The sequence below is a fragment of the Armigeres subalbatus genome, chromosome 2 (genome assembly GCF_024139115.2).
Source record: "Armigeres subalbatus isolate Guangzhou_Male chromosome 2, GZ_Asu_2, whole genome shotgun sequence".
NCBI classification, from domain to species: domain Eukaryota; kingdom Metazoa; phylum Arthropoda; class Insecta; order Diptera; family Culicidae; genus Armigeres; species Armigeres subalbatus.
Window position 1 is genome coordinate 459,433,584 of NC_085140.1, and position 21,363 is coordinate 459,454,946.

The 21,363-nt window shown below is 39.2% G+C and overlaps 1 pseudogene; it reads right to left on the reverse strand.

The window, feature by feature from the left end:
• Positions 1 to 4,300: 4,300 nt before the first annotated feature.
• LOC134218301 (sialin-like) lies at positions 4,301 to 18,982 on the reverse strand (annotated as a pseudogene).
• Positions 18,983 to 21,363: the final 2,381 nt, after the last annotated feature.

A 21,363-nucleotide genomic window follows, 5' to 3' on the forward strand; every position in this document is an offset into this window, starting at 1 on the left:
TAGTTACGTATTAGTTAATATTTGTATCCAGTATATTGATGCTAATGGCTGCATCAACGTTTCAGTTTTTGGTGGGTGAAAGTTTGAAGTTTGGCTTGTGTCGTTTGACATAAAAAGATAAGTTTCATCATCAAAATGATTGAATCATGATGATGATGATTGCTGCGTTGTCAAACGACACAAGCCAAACGTCAAATCGATTGCACCCACCAGAACATGAGTTAAATTGTGCGCCATTGCGCACATAAAATGCTGGATAGATCCGTCAATCTATTCAGGATCACGTCTCTAACTACACGTTCATTAGTTGATGAGTAGGCAAATTGGTCTTTATGCCGAAGGCTCTCTGGGATTTCCCAGGCTTATATAGCACAATTTCTACCGCTAGCGGTACCACGTTCACTGACTCACGGTGTGGCGGGCCAGTCCGATAAGTCATGCTTTGGAACAAACATTCAACGATCCTAACATCTCCGGAGATTTCTCAGGAGGTGTCCTGTTGTCCCTAGCCATCACTATCCTGTATGTACCCCCCTGGGTGTTATTCATCCACACAGCTCTTCAAAGCAGGCTCTTTACTACATTTGATTTCGTGTTAAGAGCTCTGATCGCTGTGGAAAACCGGGCGTCTTTCTAGCCTGTCCGCTTCGGTTCTAGCACGTCGCAACCCTTTTTTAGCTCTAAGACAGGTTCTGCGAAGATCAGCTATCGTGCTTGTCCACCAGTGCACCGGTTTGCGGTTGCCGGCTTGCAGAGTCCTCCTGGCATTGTCACGCCACATGCTCGTGTTAGGACATCGGATAACTCATCACCACTAAAGCCTACAGTCCGATTTTCTAGTGATTCTTCCAGCAGTTCTGGGTGGAACTGCGAGGCACGCCATCCAGATCAGCCTCACTGACCGCCTTGTGGTTCTGCTGGTGGTAATATAAACGTATTTCCTGATGGTCACTAGCAGTATACCCTCTGAACCCTCCATCCACGTCCATCCTGCGCTGCAGAAGGCAACATCGATGCATGACACGTCATTCGGTTCTCTGAACGTTGACGCTTGGCCCTCGTTCAGCAGGACTACGTTAGTACGCTAAGAGACTCTAGCAGGATATGACCTCTAGCGTTAACCGAAAGGCCCAATCCACTGCCCACGCGATGAAGTCACCTGCTACAACTAATGATTTAAGACCAGTTAGTCTCGCGCAAGATCTATCTCTATGTTCCAACTTGGAGGACAGTAGCAGCTAAAGTAAACTCCGTTACCTTTGCTATAACAAAACCCTTATCATCAGGAGATGACACTATATCCTGGATGGGATACCCCGCAAGTCCAGGTGGTCACTATTCCGGACTTATCCGCAACCCAACTGCTATGTTTAGCAGGAATGCGGTACGGTCGGAAGCAAGGCAACATCAGTCTTATTCTCGTGTACCGACTGTTGTGGTTGAGATTTAGCTGAGCTACTTGCATGACCGAGCCCGTCAGCCTGTCCACCGGATGGGTGTTGTTGTCTATGCCAGGACCACAGATCAAACACCTCGATGCGGCCTGGCAGGTGTAAGCCTTGTGACCTTCAGCTCCACACCCCCGGCAAAGCCGACTCCGATATGCAGTCATATGACTTATGTCCGTAATCGAAGCACTTGAGCAGGCCTGAGGTTGTTGGTTTGCGCTCACCGAGCATACCGACCAACCCACCTTCAGCTTAGCCTTATCCAGTACCTACTAGCGTCAGCCAACCGTTCCAGCATAAACTTCGCAACCGAATCGCGGTATACTGGATTTCAACGCCACACTGATCTCTCAGTGCAGCTACCAGCTCACGGTTCGGCGAACTTCGGTAGTCCTCGTAGAAGGTGGAACTGATTTCCGTCGTTCCATAGGGCCGGCAACCTGCTCAACCTTCTCCTGACGGATCTTAGTAGCCTTCTTACGTGCAATACCAGCTTGGTGCTAGCTGTTCAGGTCGGTTGTCATACTAACCTTACTGAGCTTTGGTTTGCTCATATCATGCGTCTGCGGAGTTCTGCAGTCTGGCTTTCTGCAGTCCAAGCACTTTGGCAGGGTCGCTTGATACCGTAGGATTAGGGTTAGAAGACGTCATATTATTAGCTGCACCAGTGCTCCTGCTTATGGCAGATTTCACACACTGCTCACAAAGATTCATATCCCTAGTGTAGCGGGATAAAAGCAAAACGCCCCTACCGATTCAAACTCGTGATCTCTAGGGTGTGAAGCGCTTACTAACCACAGCGCCATCAATACACATTGTCTGTCTGTGGTGTAATGTTCAAATGAGATTATGCATCCCAAGATAAACACTCAGATTATGATCATCTCAATCAGCCTCTAGAATTGCGCCCATTCACTTTCACACGGCGGCTTTTCAGCCACGCAACCCCATTCGGCGGCCTATAAAATTTAACAGCACAGGCACGCACCTTGTGTAAAGCTTATGGACGCTGCTGCTGCAATCTTGCTTGCGAGTTACACCGCGTATTTACGGTTACGGTGAGCGTTTTAAAGAGCGCGATAATACTTGCTCAAAACTCACGCGGCGAATCACAGCAAAAGTACAGTCCGATTTGGGAATCTCAAGCGCATTCACTAGCGCCAGGTAGCGAAGGCCGACGAAGGTTCTTCATAGCTTAGTTGATTAAAGCACCAGTCTAGCGTACTGAGGGTTGTTGTTGAGCCCTCTGAAGGAAAAAGTGTTCCTGAAAATTTTTCAAATCAATATCTTCCACATAATGTACATATTCACATATGAATTTTCAGAACATTGTTAAGATTTTACGAAAATATAAGAGCGAACTGTGTTAGGCTGCATTGCATTGGGGGTTTAATTTATTTACCATTTTGAAAAATTGATTAATTGAGCTTTATTGCTAAAGTCGAAATTACTACCAATATATGTATTTTGTCCATAACTGTTGAGCCATAGTCCGATCTGGTCAATTTTCAATAGGAAACAATGTGACTGATTCCTCCTCGAATGCAACTTGTTGTGAGCAAATCGGATAAAGATAAGTGCAATGGCTATTGAGTTTTTTGGCACATACATACAGATGTGCATGCACACACATACAGACATCACTGAGGCTCAATCAAAAGGAGAACATACTGACTTACCAATCAAAAGGAGGACATTTTTGGGTGAAAGGAGTACGGGAGACAATATAGAAAAAGAAGGACATGTCCTCCCAAAGTAAGTAAGCCTAATTGGATACCATTTGATAAACTGTCAAAATTGCATATGGGTTGTGTCGTTCTTACAAAAAGTCTGGTTGTTGATTTGCGCTTACTCACTCTTAAAAAATCAAAAGGAATGAAAATTCTTTCTAAGAAAATCTACTCAAAGTTTACTCTAACGTTTATTTGCATTTCATAAAATCGCTTATTTAAAAATCTATTTATATTTTCTTATTCTGGTCTAATAGAAAATTGTAAATAAAAATACCTAAATTGTTGAAAATTGGCTATTTTCTATCGTTGTCTGTTTGTCTAGAGTATATACGACACATTTGATCCTATCCTAATTGTAAACATGTATACGGTTCAAAGTACACTTCTTGTATTCTGCTGTCTTATACCGTTTTGGGAAGGCACATTTATGATTTATTCATTAGAGAGAATGTGCTGATGTTTGTTTTTGGCAAATAGTGCGAATACAGCTAACAATTGAATACTACATCAGTTCCAAGAATGCAAATTACCGACAATTTTCACTAAAACATGAAAACTTTAGACGTATCAATTGAAATCTGGACAACACATTTACTTTCGAGAGAGATTATTAGCACACTTTGAATTAAATCACTTTCTTGTTCAGAGTTTCAATTGATTTATTACAACTGAACAACGGTTCGGTAATTGAATTAAACTTTTACATCTGAGGATTCAGCATCATAAACTCAACTTGCGATATTCAACATATACTACTCGATTTGCTTTTCGTCACAATTTTTAAGAAAATAAATTATTAAATGCTAAAGCAAATCGCGAGATCCACTCTCATTCTGAAATCACTGTAGTAGTACTCCGTTAAAGTAACAGGAAACACTCATTCAAAGTATTAAAACAACATTCATTTATGTTGTCTTTAAAATAAACAAGTTAAAATTTAATCCTGCACTACGTCTACACGGCAGATGGTTGTGATTGAGTGAAACTCAAAAGTATCTACTTCTGGAAGCATCGATTCGGGCACAATTGCGCTGACCTGCTCATTATTTGATGTGCTCTGCGCACCGTACCCAGCTGCCTGCCAATCTACAGCAGGGTTAAGGATGCTCCAGACTTGTCTCAGGTCGACGATGAGATTGGTTTGTTGTTTTGGTCTTTTGATTCAGCGGAACACCTTCTTCAGTCTCACGGTTGTTGATGCCCCTCTCCGGTGGGTTGTTCCATCTGCAGTTCACGGTGCCATGATGAGGTAAGCTGTGGAACGACGATGTAGATGAATAGCCAAGATCCAGAACACGATTCTCACCGGCCGTAGGTGCTGCAATAATGGGAGAAAATTACTCAACGGTGTCCCAAAATACCAAAAAGGTTTAAATATTTCCATGCTTGAGTTCAATTAATGATCATTCAAATCCAAAACCAAAAGTACTGCAGTGTGTGTGTAGAGTGTTGAATAAAGACAATATGTCGAGCCAACTGATCTGTACAAAATTGGAACACAAACCGATATTCGTCATATTTCTTCCGAACTACGAATTCGGAGGTTATTGATAAATTTGAAAGAAGATTGCATTTCTTCCGAAATTAATCCACAAAATAATGGAATAATATGAAAATTGTCTGACTCTCAGAAGATAATTTTTTTGTCTTTATTATAGAGACTTTCAGCCCAAGGTGGCTCTTCTCGTCATATCAAAATAGAAGGAGAAGTGTGAAAAATCTTATTTTTATTATATCAGTTATATCAGTTAGAAATTTAAATAAATAAAATGGTTTAATTTAGTCAATAAATTGATTCGGTTAGTAAGCGACTAGTTAAAATTTTAAATAAATTTACACTAAAGTCGAACACTTAGAATTTGGATCACAGCTTTTTACAGTGTGTTGAAACCGTATCCGAATTATTTGACAGCAAATTGTATAGGATGCTCTAATCTTCCAGTAGGGAAAATCCCGGAAATCCGTTAAGATTTGAAAAAGTGGTAACAGAATAAGCTGGACAGCCACGTTAAAAACCAACGTGTTTCAAATTGCGCAATCGCTGAATTTAATCTGGTAAAATTGTTGTTTGTTGTAAGGGTCTCCAGTAGCCTTGCGAAAGGCGTAGGATCACCAATCCGAGAATGAGTTCAATGCTCGGTCCGGTCTAGGATGTTCGTGGGAAACATTCTGGCTGGACTCCCTGGGTATGTATCCATTGAACTTGCCGCAAAGATACATCTTCATGCAATGCGGGCATGGAAAAGCTTTAAATTAATAACAGAGGGAATGCTAATTCAAATGAGCGAATCAGCATAAAAATGTTCATCCTTCACTACATTTTGTTGGCGTTAAGAGATGACATGCCTTGATTTTCTTGAAACCCGCCTGTCAAGTTATCGATTCCGTTTAGTCTAATTGAGATGCAATGTATGAAAAAATCTCCAGAGTGTTTTACAACATTTTGTTGGAAAATACATAACAGCATTACTAGGATTTTTAAGTTTTGATTTCTTCATTACTAGATTTTTATGTAGATTAGTTTATCAGCCTTTACCATATTCCTTTACAGGTTCAACATCTCGAACTTTCTTATGGGTTTTTTGTCCCTTCCGTTGTATTTTTGGTTTCTTCATAAAATGTTAGTTTGTTTGAATAAATTTTTGAAGTATTTTAAAGAATCAATGAAAAACGGGACAAATTGTGGATTTTTCTTTTCAAAGATAGTAAATTTTTTATGAAATTAATAGCGCAACAACAGAACAACATGAAAGCTTTTGATTGCAGTACTCAAATTAATCATGAAAAATGTCACTAGTCCTTTGAAAAGTTAAGAATTCATAGATTACGACGCGACAGAACAATAAGGTCTGAAAATGGTACTGTCCCGTTAAAACGGTAGTTTGGTCAACCTATTCTTGGTTCTTGCCAAGATTACTTCTATATTTTGTTATTAATTGTTCTTTCTCTCTTTTCTTCCTTATTCTTATTTTTTCCTACTTTCTTATTCCTATTTCTATTATTTTTGCCTTTTTCTTCCTTCTTTCTTCGTTTCTCTATCTTCTATTCACTTCCGCCTTTATTCTTCCTTCTTTTCCTTTATTATTTCTTTCTTTACCTTTTTCCATCTTCCATTTTCCTTTTTTTTTATTCCTTCCTTCTTCCACTTCTTTCTTTCTTCCTTCTTCCCATTTCCTTCTTTATTCCATCTTCCTTCATTCTATCATCTTCCTTCTTTTTCTCATTCTTCATTCTATCTTCTTCCTTCTTTCCTCTTTCTTCTCACTTCTTCCTTCTTGTTCCTCTTTCGTCCTTCTTTCTTCCTGTTTTCTTCTTCTCCTTCCTTTTATTAATTTCTCATTCCTTGTTCCTTTTCCTTCTTATTCATTCTTTCTTCTTTTCCCTTCTTCTTGTTTCTTCTTTCTTCCTTATTCCGTCTTTCATTCTTCCATTCTCAATCTTTCTTCTTTTTCCTTGTTTCATTCTTCCCTCTTCTTTCTCACTTATTCTTTCTTCAAACTTTCTTCTATCTTCTTTTTTTCCTGTTCATTTTCTTCCTTACTTATTCTTTCTTCCATCTTTGTTCCTCCTCTTCCTTCTTCCGTCTTCTTCTTCCTTGTTCCTTCTTTCCTTTCTTTTTCCTTTATATTTGCTTCCTTGTTCCTATTATTTTCTTTCTTCTTCATACTTTCTCCTGCTATTATTTCTTACTTGTTGATTCTTGATTTTTATTTTTATTATTTATAATTTATTTTAATTGACCTTTCCGTCAAAAATTGTATCTCGTTTTATTGTCTATCGATTCTTTGGCTTATTTAGGCTGTGAACCATTCACCGATTCGTTTAACTTTTAGTTAACATTTGACATTCGATGGTTATTTTCCCATCGTGTTAAATTTCTGAAGCGACCCATTTGAGTTTTGACAGATTGAGTTATTTAGAACGAAATGGATTTGGCGCAATTTTCCGAACAAAGTTTAACTATCGAACTGTCAATCTAACCATGCTCGGAGCAGGGTTATTTTAACCCACGGCGAAATAACCATCGAACTGTCAAATTTTAACTAAAGGTTAAACGAATCGGAATGGTTCAGTATATAAGGTCAACTTTCCCAAAGAACCCATTTTTAGCCTCTGACTATTTTAAAATCGAAAGAAAAACGAAAAGTGTGCGCGAACGGCCTGAGAAATTCACCGATGTTGTTCTTTGAGAAAGATGGGTTCTTTGGGAAAGTTGACTAAATAAGCCAAAGAATCGTTTTTTTAATCTTTCGTTTATTTGAAAGGCTCATTTGCCGTGAAGCGTTACGGAGCCGAAATCAAGTTTAACAAAGAATCGTTTGTGTGAATAAAAATTTTGACAGGTAAGGCAATTCTTTGATCTATCTATTTGTTTTATTTTCAATTCTTCTTGTTTATTTTTGTTTCTTCATTTGGCGGGTCTGAGTCGAGCGAGTACTAGACATTGAAGACGGCCTTACTATTGAGGTCGAAATACGTAAATCGTCGATTTCACCTCTTGAAAAAATGTTGCGAAAGGCAGTTTTCTAAACTAAAGCGAAATACAACCAAATGAAGCATCCACCAGATATATTTATGTCTTCGCTCTTGGATGATGAGTTTTGAAACGAAATACATCCCCATCCAGCTGGAGACCGCTTTTTCTACTCGGTGGGTGGTTTTATTACTGGGTAGCACGAGCATGTGGCTGTCTTTCTCGTCAATGACTGGATGACGGTAATTTGAGCCTTAGGGCAACTTATATTTGAAGCATCTAACTATTTTAAAATCGAAACAAAAACCGAAAAAGTAGTACGTGACAGGCCTGAAGATTTCTGCATGATGTTGGATCAAAATCGGAAATGTTAGGCCAAACTTGAAAAACAGCACGATTCAATTTTTGTTTTAAATTTTAAAAGTTAGAGACGTTTAAAAAGAGGTTTTGGGAAAGTTGACCTTAAATAAATAAAGAATCGATCGAATAAAAAGTTTTGACGGGAAGGGCAATTGAGTGTTATAAGTTCATGCTTTCCACTATGTTGATTACACTCAGGACCGTGGCGGAAGGAAAAAATAAATCAAAATTTACGTTATCATTTGTCAGAACGCCGACCATGTACGCCGAAACGAAACCTCCGAACGAAGACAGAGTGTTGGCACTACCGAAGATCGTGCCGAGAGTTCGCGTGTCCAAACGTTGCCCAGATATCCAGCGGTAACGGCACCGTTCAGGAACAAAGCAACGTGAAAATACCGAACCCAGCTACGCGTTTCACCCATGTACACTTGGACAATCATCAGGAATCCGGGCGCATGACAGCTGTAAAAATATTAGACAGTAAGTAAAATGAACGTAAGTTTATTTTTAAAATTTATCAACCGAAGGCAGTGAAAATCTTGCGAGTAGCAGTCGACAATGTTCCGTTCTTACGAAATGGTCAGCTAAATGGAAGAAATCACAGCCATGGCGTACTTTCCAAGACGGCAAGAGGACATAGACCGTTCTGAAACCAAGAGTTAGATTAGCACTCAATAAAAAGTCGGCAGACTTCGAAATATACCTCCTTAATGTTAAAGTTCAAGATGTATTTCATGTAAGTTGGCAGCTGGTTAACAACCGTGAAGAAACCGAACACGGAAGCACCGTGGGTCAAAATGATAGCCCAAACAGGTGGCGACGTCAGAATGGACTTCACGGAACGTACGTAGGTTTCTTTGCCTTAACGCTAGCACCAATTGCGCTCTCGATTTCATTACGCTCCTCCGCAGAAATACTGGATGGTCGGCCGGCGTCTCAAACACAACAAAGAACCACATAACCGACCACAGCAGGGCCAGCCGCCGGTGATGAGAACACTGACTGCCATCCGATGGTAGAATCAGATAACCAGATTGGCATCGAATGGCGGACCAGGACGAAGCCATCATGTTGGCGATGAACTTGGACCGATCATGGTGGAATCCAGACAGCGGTCAACGGATGAATTGCCGGCCAGGACCTCCGGAAAAGCCAGAACAGCTCGTAATATAACAACCGCAATATAATGGTGTAAGCAGCAATAGGGAAGCAAAGTCAATACACTAGCGAAAAGCATGCTATAGCCGAAGACACGGCGTCCTCCGATGATCTCCGCCAGGCGGCCACCGGGCAGCTCCGTCAGCACGTATCCCCAGAAGAAGCCCCAGCATCAGGTTCTGCTGGTAGGCGTCCCCTCGAACTGTCTGCCTCGCTGATGACGCTCTGCTCGGTCGTCGTGGACACGCTGGCCAAAGCCGTCGAGGTTTCATTGTCGAAGCCTCCAGTCGTCGCCGCCGGTAGTGAGATTCTTCAGTGTCTTTGCCATCACCACAATGGCGATGGAAGTTGACCCGCAGGGCATAGTTCAGCATGAAGCCGAATATGACCATGATGTTCAACACCTGTCGACATGTTAGCCAACCTGCAATGGAGGAAGAAGGGGAAGGCGTTTAGAACGATATTAGGTGGCTCATTCGTGTTCTACATAGCTACTTGTCATGATCATGCTTCGTCAATAAAAGACGTGTCAACAGAAATTCATTACTTTTCGCAACTCTACATCATACTGTTCGAGTGTTGATGTCCAAAACGGCCTACTGTTTCTCGTGTCAGCATGGAGTGTCAAGAGCTGAACAATAAAGATCGTTTGCGACGTTTTGACAGTTTTCCCATGGAACTGCCTAGGATAGGATGTGCCAATTAGTCATTAAAAATCGTACCGGTTGCTGATTGGAAAGTGACACGATTACTTCGATCGGCGATATCATACTTCCAAAAGGGCAGCTTGTTGTTACCTTGGCCGTGTTGCTGGGCAATTAAATTGAAATTTATGACATAATTCAAAAGCTTGTTTTTGATTTTTTGGCAAAATAAATTTATGCTAGACTGAAATGATGTATGATTGGTTCTCATGAGTTATGCTAATTTAGAACTCTCGATTTGAAGCATTATTAACAACTTTTTACCCATTTCACTGTAAACTCGTCTAACTCTATGCAAAAACTTTTTCAGATAGTAGCATCTTTTATTCGAATAATGGAAGAAGTGGACAAGATAACATGATTTTTTACAATATTATTCAGGGATTTTGCATAAAAATTCGAAGCACTGGCCACCATCGTCGAAGCAAACTGACTGAGGAAACAAAAGAATGCATCTCAATTTCACATACTTATCTAGGGAACTGCTATCAATTTCGGTGTATGTGAAGCTACATAGCATAGCAGCATAGCATAGCATAGTGACGTAGATTTACTCCGTAGATTGGACACTAGTGATACTCATGTTTTTCTTTAAAATCCTTATTCAGATTGCTATCAGAAATCAAGGTGGGTGTGGTCCTTAATTTCAATCTAGGACAAAATCAAAAAAGCATGAGGATTACTACTCGACCACGCCATCTTCACCGTAACTTGGGAGGGAAGGAAGTGTTGGTGGTACTTACTTAACGAGAGGCCCCGACTCGCGACACCTCGTAACCACGGAGTTGGATATTGTGGAAGGTATTCATTGGGTTAGGATTTTCCAGCTGACAATGTGACGTGTAGATCTTACACCGTAACACACCATGCAAAGGTGTCTACTCAGCGTTACAGGGGCGAATTTCGGTGTATGTAGTAACAGCAATAAGTATTTGTGACATAGACCTCTAGCTATTAATTGATAAAGCGTCGTTGATCGGATTCAATGATATACATTATACCTACATAGTACGAATATCAATTCATCATTTTTTATTTCCATTGGCATAGTGTACATTAATGAACACACTCAACAAGACTGGAAGCTACAGCAGCGATCTTTTAATTTGTATCAATTAACGTTTCAGAACTTTATGTCACGATCCCATTTGAATAACGATTTATTAATTAATTAACAAGCGACTACATCGTTTTCTGCATTTGTACACATGATTTATCTTGACCACGTGAATTGCAAAAATAATGGTCATATATGACATACATGGTACCAACGATTAGGCCGCCGGGATCCTGCTGTGATTCGTCGATATACGAAAATAAGCAAGTAGATGGAATGAAGCTCGTAGATTGTGGTGTCCGCATAGTGGATCAATGTTGCATTGAGGTGCAAAATGTTACGAAAACCGCTCCCCAAAAGCTTCGACAGTGGTTTGAAGGAACATTTGGTTTGTACATCAAGTGAAAATCTATACCTTCTTTGTTTGGTTGTTGATCATACAAAGATGGCGATCGTGTACCTTCTGAAGAAGAAGTCTTAGGCCATATATGTTGGCGGAACCATCATCGTGTACTTATATACATCATATCAGTGTCAATCGTGAGCAGCAAGCATGAGTCATGACTCGGCCTCTTCTTGTCAGATCTCCGTGGAATGCACACGCATTACTGGAGAGCCGCTGCCATTAATGCCATCCGGATTCAAGGTTGCTTCGGTACGTACTCCAACCGAGACACGCAAGAAAATGAAGCCTGGAACATGTAACTGTTGATGTAACTTAATGTTCGTCGGTATTCAAATGAACACCAACATACTGTTCTGACAAGGCGTGAAGAAGATTTAGCTGAACGTGAACATGAAAATGATGAAGAGGATGAAGATTTGGTTGGATACGAGCAGACGAGTCCGCTGAGGAGATGTACCAAGAAGAAGATACTCTCGATACCGTCATGAATGAAAACCAGCGAGAAATTCTCCGTCGTTGTACCAGAGGAGTACCGCCAGCATAACGATATCGTATGAACAAGCTAGAACAGTGATGAAGAAGAGAACGATTTGTTGGTATCGAACGATACCTGGAGCCATCTGCTGCAAAATCGTCGGAAGCGCGGTGATCCAGATGGTAATATCATGGGTAATATCACAGAGAACAGACATGGAGGCTCGAACAAAACTTCTAAAACATGTGAAACAAACACACCGAACCTCAGCGCCATCGACGTCGACATTGAACTCACAATCTCATTTGACAACACGATGGCGCTGGTATGCTCTGCATGCATAACGACACAGCGCACAGTGGCATTTTTATGACGCTAGCGCTGATTATGCACGGGATTACAGCGCACCAAAGTAATTTCAAAATGAAGGCAAAAAGTTATCACAACAGAGTGGAGCTTCAACGTCTGTTCTCTGTGGTAATATCGAGCGGATGAAAGCAAGGCTCGTACAAGGCTCGCAGTTAGCGGTTTTCTGATTCAAAGAGATATTTGCTCCGTAGCAATAAGGTCCACATTTAAGTGCTGTTGATCGTAGCAGGCCATCCACGGATACACATGGAGCACGACACTAAAATCAACGTAGGTATTTGTCCGGGTAGCTGAGCGAGGGGATGTATATGCGACAGCCACCAGGATATGCAGTGCAGAGGATTGAGAAGAAAGCTTTCTATCATTCTTAATCATAAAAATTAATTCCCCTCAGTTGCATCGCATAGCGAATGAGATTATGAAGTGAACGAATAAATTCAATTTAATAAATCATTCACGGTGCTATGCTTCCACTGAAATGCAATTGCCCGACAAGAAGTCATTCACAACTGAGAGACTCACACAACCACCCGTCAAAGAAACGCAACAAACATTTTCAATGCCACCTTCGATGCGCGAGAAAGCATCGCAGCTGCCACAACAGACGTATTTAGAAAAGTACAGCCACATTTTTACAAAATTTTACACATCAGGAAGATCCAAAAATAAACTTCCGCGGTCCATAGCCGACGTAAGCGTACGCAACCCTCATCCATCAGTCTCATTCGCATTGACGTGGATGGCGAGTTCGCGCATACTCCGACGCCAGATCATTCAACGAACCGAACGAAACAATCGACGCAATCGGTCGACCTTATCAGTCATTGATGGAAATTTTGAAAAAATATTCGACTCAGTCATTGTGTACCCAGAAGCGTATGGAGTACTTTTGAAGAGCTGTACCAGTAACGCATGATGTCACAACAACGTTGCAATCGCAGCGTCCACATGCGTTCGACCGAATGCAAGTCATCATGAGTGGTGATTAACGTGCGGCCAGATCATACGAACTTTATCACTTGATTTAGAGTAACTTGACATAGAGATCATGGTGCAAGTGATGTACGGAAGATCGCAAACATCCATGAACGTAAACAAACAACTGATGAACTAGATCTTGTAGAATTTTTATGAATGCGCCTCATCACCATGGTAACAACGAAACAAGGAGCAAATCAGGGATTATGATTGCTATTCCAAAGTATCTAATCATAGAAGACGAGTCATGCCCTTACGAAGCTGGTGCGATAGAGGGCAATACGAAGAATGTGACGGAGCGTCGTCGTAGCTACTGCAGTATGTCTTTCAATCAGTATCTTGATTGATGGTTGCTTATCTATAAACGTTCGTCCCGATGACGCTGCCAGCCATTTTTCTAGCCACCAATTTATTTCTATTGGGTTAGATAACGTGAGTTGTCAATGTCACTTTTTAACTTATCAACAATAGTTCACCCAGTGTTCTATATTTCACATCTTTCAACTGTGATGCCCGAATGGATTTAATTAGTCACGCTAAATGATGCGATAATTGTCTCTGATCGTTCGATCAAACAAGAAGGTGCTAATTTTCGATAAAAATATAATACTGTCGCCACCTGCGATCTACAACGCAACTATCATCGTGGATCTGTCAATCACACCAAGCGCGACTGGAAAATTTTGAGAAGAATATGTACGTATTAAAGATTAGCATACCCTAATCTCTATTGCGACATCACTGGAAAATGGGGCCACTTGATGAGCGCATCTCTCATATGATCTTATTGGCGTAAATACCACAAGCGAGTGTGAGCTCAGTAATTGTGACTTGTGTTTATTGCAAAACAGTTATCATCGGACGATCTGATTAAATAAAACAAATTCGGTGGCAGAGGTCAATTAACGTGAAGTTTAAATTGACACTGACTGTTGCCACAACTGAATTAGTACAGTCGATTCTGTACATGTGGATGTTCTACATATTGATGTTTTCCTATATCTCGATTGACCGAGACATCCATATCATACATTTTCGCTTTCTTCGGCTTTTGTGTATCTCTGTTTTCAATATCGAGATGTAGAGAATGACTGTACCGCACATCAGCATGGGGTGTTCTCTTTCTGCAGCGCAGCCTACTACGAGAAATATTGCTTGTTATTGACTTCTCCAAATGAATGGAGGTGTGGTGACTTCGTGTATTCCTGTCAATGTGCTGTCTCTCCAAAAGTATTCGTGATATTTTGCCGCAACTAGATTACCACCCACTTTGACTTTATCTATTCCATACAGTGACATTAGTGTGCGAAAACTGCGCTTGAGAACTCAATTGATTTGAATGGTCGCGTTTTCTTCCATCAACTTTCAGAGAAGTTAGATACTGCTGTCACACAATATAATTTTCTTTCATAAAAATCATACTTTAGTGTATGAGGTGACCCGGAGTAAATTTCCATTTATATTTTAGAAATTGTATAGCTTGCTTATGAAAGGTTTCAAAGCTAATTATGTTGAATTAATAATTTTGTTATTATGTCCGAAACTTGATTTATGCATATACACAACCTGTGATAGATTTGGACATTTAGTTCGAAAACGTATTGGCAAGACAAGTGATTTCCTAATTTTTGATCTAACTTCAATGGAAAATTCTTTTCATTTATTTCATAATATGCCACAAACCAGTACTTCGTCTCCAGTCTCCATAGATCTGTATAAAAATCAGTTAATAATTTGACTTATTTTTATAAAGTATATTTAAAGTCAAAAGAATTTTCTTAATAATTTAAAACTGATTATTTGCTACGATTGGCGCAAGATACAATCAGCTGTTGTTTTGAATCTGTCCTTCAAGTGTCCAGAATTTATAAATCTTAAGCTTATTTATCTGACCTGCGACAAACAATAAATAAATTCCATATCGATCTCGTTCCAGTGACTGCCTATCAATGAACAAAGACCACATTGAAAACAATACGAGAATTCAAGCATCAAATATTGATAAATTTTGAGATTGCTTCACCTGCGGTTCTAATGAGATGCAAATTCAATTCAACTCATTACTAAAGTGTTCCCTACGGAACACGTGGTGCTTGCTGTCAAAACAAACAACAAATGCGACTGACCCAGCATCATGTGCAGCTTCTCCCCCATTTCCTGGAAACGAACTTTGGATGTTTACCCGTACAGGCCAACCTCCGGGATGGAAAATAATTCCATTAGAATAGTGAGCTTATTTATTGCAAACGGCCTGCGCTGATAAACAACTTCAATCTCGCCTTGATCAATGTCCAAACACACGAGAAGCAAGTCATGCTTGCGGCGATATAAGTCACTAATCAAAACAGGCAAGCCCCAGCGACAGCCGTTTAAGCTATTTCGAGTGCCCTCTCTGCGGGTAGATGTTTTTTAACAATTAGCTCAGCCTTGGACGTGATTTTCTCTCTTTTTTGATGATTGCATTATTATATTTATCGTTTTGCTAATTAGGTATTATGATTGTTTGGTCATGATTTTTTAAATAATTAACTTTCGTGCATAACTTAAAAATGCTGTTAAGTAAACCTTTAAATTTGTTTCTTTTGACTTTATTAGATGTTTTGAAGTGGCGTTGTTAGAATATTTTCCATAATTTCATAAGTTATAGGATCGATCGCTTCCGTTGAATTTCATTTAATTTAACAATAATTGAACTTGATTTTGACTTGAAGGCTATTTTTCTATATAATTAATTTCCATTTTTACCAGTATCATGCGAAAAAAATTATTACCTGACACGTGGTAATGTCTCTTGTCAAACAATATAATGTGAGAGCCAAATGTCCGGATCTTTGGAACATGAAAACAATCGCCCTACATGGTCGATCCATCAATAGTGATTTATTTCAATGTGATTTTAATTATCGTCACTGTCAAACCACCCGTCGTTCTAATCACCACGTCGACCTATCCTAGTTGGCATTGGATTGACCGTAGATAAGTTAATGATTACACGGCCATTGCCACATTATTGTCAATGTGCAGCCACAGAGCACAACATTATTATAATTGGATTAATGTGCTTATGGTAGCAAAGCAAGAACTTGTCATGCGGCGTGTAATCGCATTGCATTAGTTCATGTCACAGACATAAGCCAGAGTATTTCAAACTTTTTATCAATGTTCAATTTAGAATCAAACTGAATGTAGTTCCAAAATTTAGACTCAAATTAAACGCAGACATGCCTGTAAATAAAATCGTATAAATGTTTTGTTCTGCATCTCGGGAAATTACCGAGCTGTAACAGAAAAAAAAGTCATGTGAAATTCTGTGATTATGAAATACGTGCTAAAAATCTGTGTGTGCTAGAGCTGGAATTAGATTAAATTAATGCTAATATCTACGTTTTGACACTCGATCGACTAATTGTAAAACAAAATAATGTCGCCCATGACGCACAAATCTAAACCGACTTATAATAAGCTTGGAAACATACATTTGGATGTTTCTATAAAAATCCTTAGTAAAATATGATGAGCGAGAAGGTTAGAAATACTTTATAAAATTGATCATAAAAGCCGGAATGTTTACGTGAAAAAATCGTTAGGATCTAAACTTTCAATTGATATGTGAAATCCAAATAAAATTAATGAGATTATAATAAAATCGCTGAATTTCCGATCACTGCAAAATATTGTCGTGTCGTGGTCATAATTAGGAACACCAATCAATTTAAATTCTTCAAACAAATCATAGTTAAAGCATTCTCGAGATGAATATTAATAATTATAGATAAATAATATTATTATGGCAGGTTAGATATACATTTATGCATCGTATATACATATTTCATCCTTTGCATAGAAAATTGAATTTGATAAAACATTATTTTTTGTTAAATATCTTGGCTGTGCATATGCACAGCATATGTTTCGAAATGGACAAATTGATATGAAATTTGCGAAAAAGAATCCACGTGTCTTGGAGGGACTCGAACCTCAACCTCCTACTCTAGATAGGCGTGATAACCCCTACAACAAGACCACTTAAAGGTCACGTTTGGGAAAACATCAGAATGAGTACCAACCTCCACCGCGGTTAGCTCTCTTTTTGCAAATTGAATATCTTTCGGATGCTTGATTTAGCAATCTCCACATGTGCTTTACTATTGTATATCCACAGCCAAGCGAGTCACATTGTTTATTAAACGAGAGGATCGCACTCATGCCCCAGTAACTGTTCTGGGACGGTATAGAATGCGAATTCAATTGCACTCTGCTGTGCCAAAGGCTTGCTTGGATAAAGTATGATGAGTTTGATTGCCTTTACATAAGCGGTCGCGTGTACTAGACGACTAATGACGGTGAAAGACCGTCACTTGATTACATAATTGTATTATTACGGCAACTCGGCCTGAAAACCATTTTTTGTTAAATCTTGGCTGTGCATATGCATAAACATTATTACTTTTGACAAAAGTATTCCATAACTGTGAGGGGTATTACAATTACTATTTTTCCCGCTTATTCTTTAAGGCATAAAAGACAACAGCTGGTTTATCGTTTTGACATGACAACAATGACAATACTGCAAACTGATCCTCGTTTCGCTTTGACACGATTTCCTGATCTTTTACAAGGATGGACATCCTTAGTAGAGTTAAAAATTGTCTGGGAGTTAGGACATGAAATTGAAACTGTAAAATGCCATCTTCAACAGACGTTGTATTTTTAAAAATTCGAACATTTTCGTTAGAAAATTTATAACTGGATTCTGACAGGTGTTTTTTGCAGAATTTGCAAAGAATTTACTGAGTTATATTTTCAAAAATTAGTTTCTGGACATCACAGCAATTTGACATTTGAATTAGCGTAAGATCATATTTTCGTTTTTCAGTATAAAACAGTGCAGTTTGTAACTGCAACTGAAGATGCATTTCCAGTTTCATATCTTTGAAGTTGTAAAATCTGTAAATCGATAAAAAGTAACTCAAACTGTAACATTACTGAAAATGCCCTAAGCTCTACTTCTTAAAACTGCATCGAACTGATTCATTTTCGTTAAAAGTGGATATCTCAAAGTTTGAGTAAAGATACTACTCCAATAGAATGATAACTGCACCTAAAATTAGAATTAGGTTTACAGACAAATGCACTCAGATAGATATAGGTTATCGGTGCCATCTCCGGGCACGAGACAAACTTCAACCGAACACACAACGGACAAGGGTCAAGCATGCATTTATTTATCAAACAACGGGAAAAATAACAGCTGCTCGTTCGTTTTAATATGCATCAGCTCTATATGGTCAAACTTTCACACATTCGTTTCCAGAATCCTCGTGCTACAAATCTGCGAAACTCCCACTACTCGATTCGGAGCTGAAACATCGCACCATGAATGCAGTGACACACGATGATAGGTGGAAGAGCAAAAAGAATAATGGAATGTCCAGCCAATCTGCTTTTGTCATTTACGGACGAACCTATTCACGTATAACCAATTCTGTTTTTAAAAGACAAACTGTGTTTCAATGGAGCTAAAATTACGATCAATGCACCCGAAACAAAAGGTTACACAACGCATCGTTTCTGATACACCAATCAATGACTCAATAGCCGTTGTGCGTTGAAACTCAAAAGTGATAATAGAAGTCTGTTCGAGCTAAGGTGAGCCGAATTCAGTCACATTCGAAGGCTCTATTCACCAATCATCACCACCCTCGTCCAATTTGAGGCAATCGATTTTTCAGAAAACGCACCGCTGCCGTATCCACGTGCATGGAAGGTCTTGCTTCGATTTCGGTTACAGAACCGATCACCCTTTCCTGTCGTCATCTGGCCCCGCAGAGCGGAAGTGTCGAGGGTAAATGTCATGTTTGAAATTGTTTCAGGCACGCGATCTTTCAATAATAAACCGCAGATGGATTAGGCATGGATCGAATACAAACGAAATGCATGGTCATTTCGTATGAATGCGATTTAATATTGCAAAAGGTAAATACTAATTTGAAAATGAAATCAGTATTATGTGGTTAATAATTGAGGGATATCTTTTTCCATGGTTAGGACCAAACCAACTGAAAGTGATAACATGGGGTGATTCGTTTTTTATGATTTGACGTGATTGTGCTATAATCGAATCAGTCGAAATATAGTCCTTTGTAGCTAATTGACGCAAAACCTCATCGCTGTAATCATTCCAGCATAACCATATTATTCTTTCCAAGAAACTGTTCATCCCGCTATCTAAATAATTTGATGCGAGCAGACAAACACTCGTTTTAATCAAATAATTTTCTAATAAATTAACTTACCATCAATGGGAAATTTATGATCATTTCAGCTTGATAATGCCACTCCATTTTTCTTTTCATCTCGAGAGCGCGTTTCACTGCGGTGGTCCATTCTGGGTTCCAGTTCGGTGGCGCAACAGTAGCAAACACCCACTTCGCCCAGACACGTCTGCGTCTCTTGTTTGTCCGTTTGTTTCGAGGCAGAACCCGCAGTCTAGTTGGCACAAATAGAACCGAAAACTCGTTCCAAAGAGACTAGAATACAGATGGCTGCAGATCGGGACAAAGAACTCCGCTGCAATGTTCCCCACCGTCTCCATGCACTGGATCAGATCAGATCCGAGCGAGTGGCCAGCTTCGGATTAGGATTTGCTTTGCAGGGGTGTGTTACCGAAATCATCATAAAATTTACGCACATGCACCTAACTTGGATTTATTTGCTCCGAAAGAGGGTGACAAATGCAGATCTCGAGACCGAACGAGCGAACTACTTTCAATTTTCCCTCCGGACGACGGTGCCCTTGCCTCGGTGGATCATCAAGATGAAAGGGAGCTGTTTGGTTTTTATCGCCCAAATCACACTTTTCCTTTCTTCGTTTCATTTTATTTTATTTTCCTTTGTGTGAACAGGTCATCAACGATATGACGGTTTGGTCGGTGGTGTTTCAGTTTTATTCCACTCCTACAGAAGTTCTCCTAAACAGATAAGCAAAGGAGTGAATGACCTTATGAGGGTAATGTCGTGTATAAAATGTCCTTGATAGAGAAGGCTTCTTCTCGATGGATTTATTTTGATTGAAATTTGACCAATCCGGCAAGGTCGTATTTTTTTACAAGTTAGCTTGTCTAACTTGGTCTTATATAAAGCGTGAATACGATATTCGCTCTCTCAACTAGTGGGTGACATGTTTTAATACAGTTTTGTATTAAAGTTATGTCCATTTAGAATCCGGAATTATCAAATCTGTATCTCGGTAACAGATTGACGTACAAATAAGGTTAATATATCAAAACAAAGGTAATTTACTATACTTTAAGGAAAAATATTGATACGAATTATTTCTTCTTGTTTCCAGTGAAAATTCGCACCTTCTTTTTTATTCATCTCATCAAAAGTTGCACACCTCCGGAGTTAACTTTCTTGGCACATTTGTTTCACATTTTGGTCATTTGAGTCGCGTCCCGAGCCTTTTTTTCAGCTAATTTTATTTGCTAATTATCTAATACATGCATTCATCTCTTAGACTAGGTGTTACGTGTTTTCTTAACACTATCATCCTTATTTGCTATGTTATATTTTAGTTATTATTAATACATTTCAATTGCCTCTGGCAGTTAGAATTTTCCTCTGGTTGAATTGAACCATGTAGGAATTACAATGTTTTCAACTTAAACTAACCCTAACCTATTTCTTCCTAAGGGTACAAGGAGTTAATCGTTGCAATAGAAGATTGCAATGATTTTTGTCTGAAATTGGAAATTATTTTATTAAACATTTGTTGCAATGCCTCAATATTAGAAATTCTATGAAGTTCATTGGTACTATACAACGGAGGCAACTTCAGAATCATTTTCAAAATTTTATTTTGAATCCTCTGAAGTGCCTTCTTTCTGGTATTGCAGCAACTAGTCCATATTGGCACAGCATACAACATGGCTGGTCTAAAAATTTGTTTGTAAATCAAAAGTTTGTTCTTAAGACAAAGTTTTGATTTTCTGTTCATAAGTGGATATAGACTTTTAATATATTTGTTACATTTGACTTGAAGACCTTAAATGTGATTTTTAAAAGTTAATTTTGATCTAACAGAAGTCCTAATATAGCTTCGCTAGACCAATTAATTGGAACCCCATTCATAGTGACAATATGTCTGCTAGAAGGTTTCAAATAAGAAGCTCTCGGCTTATGTGGGAAAATTATAA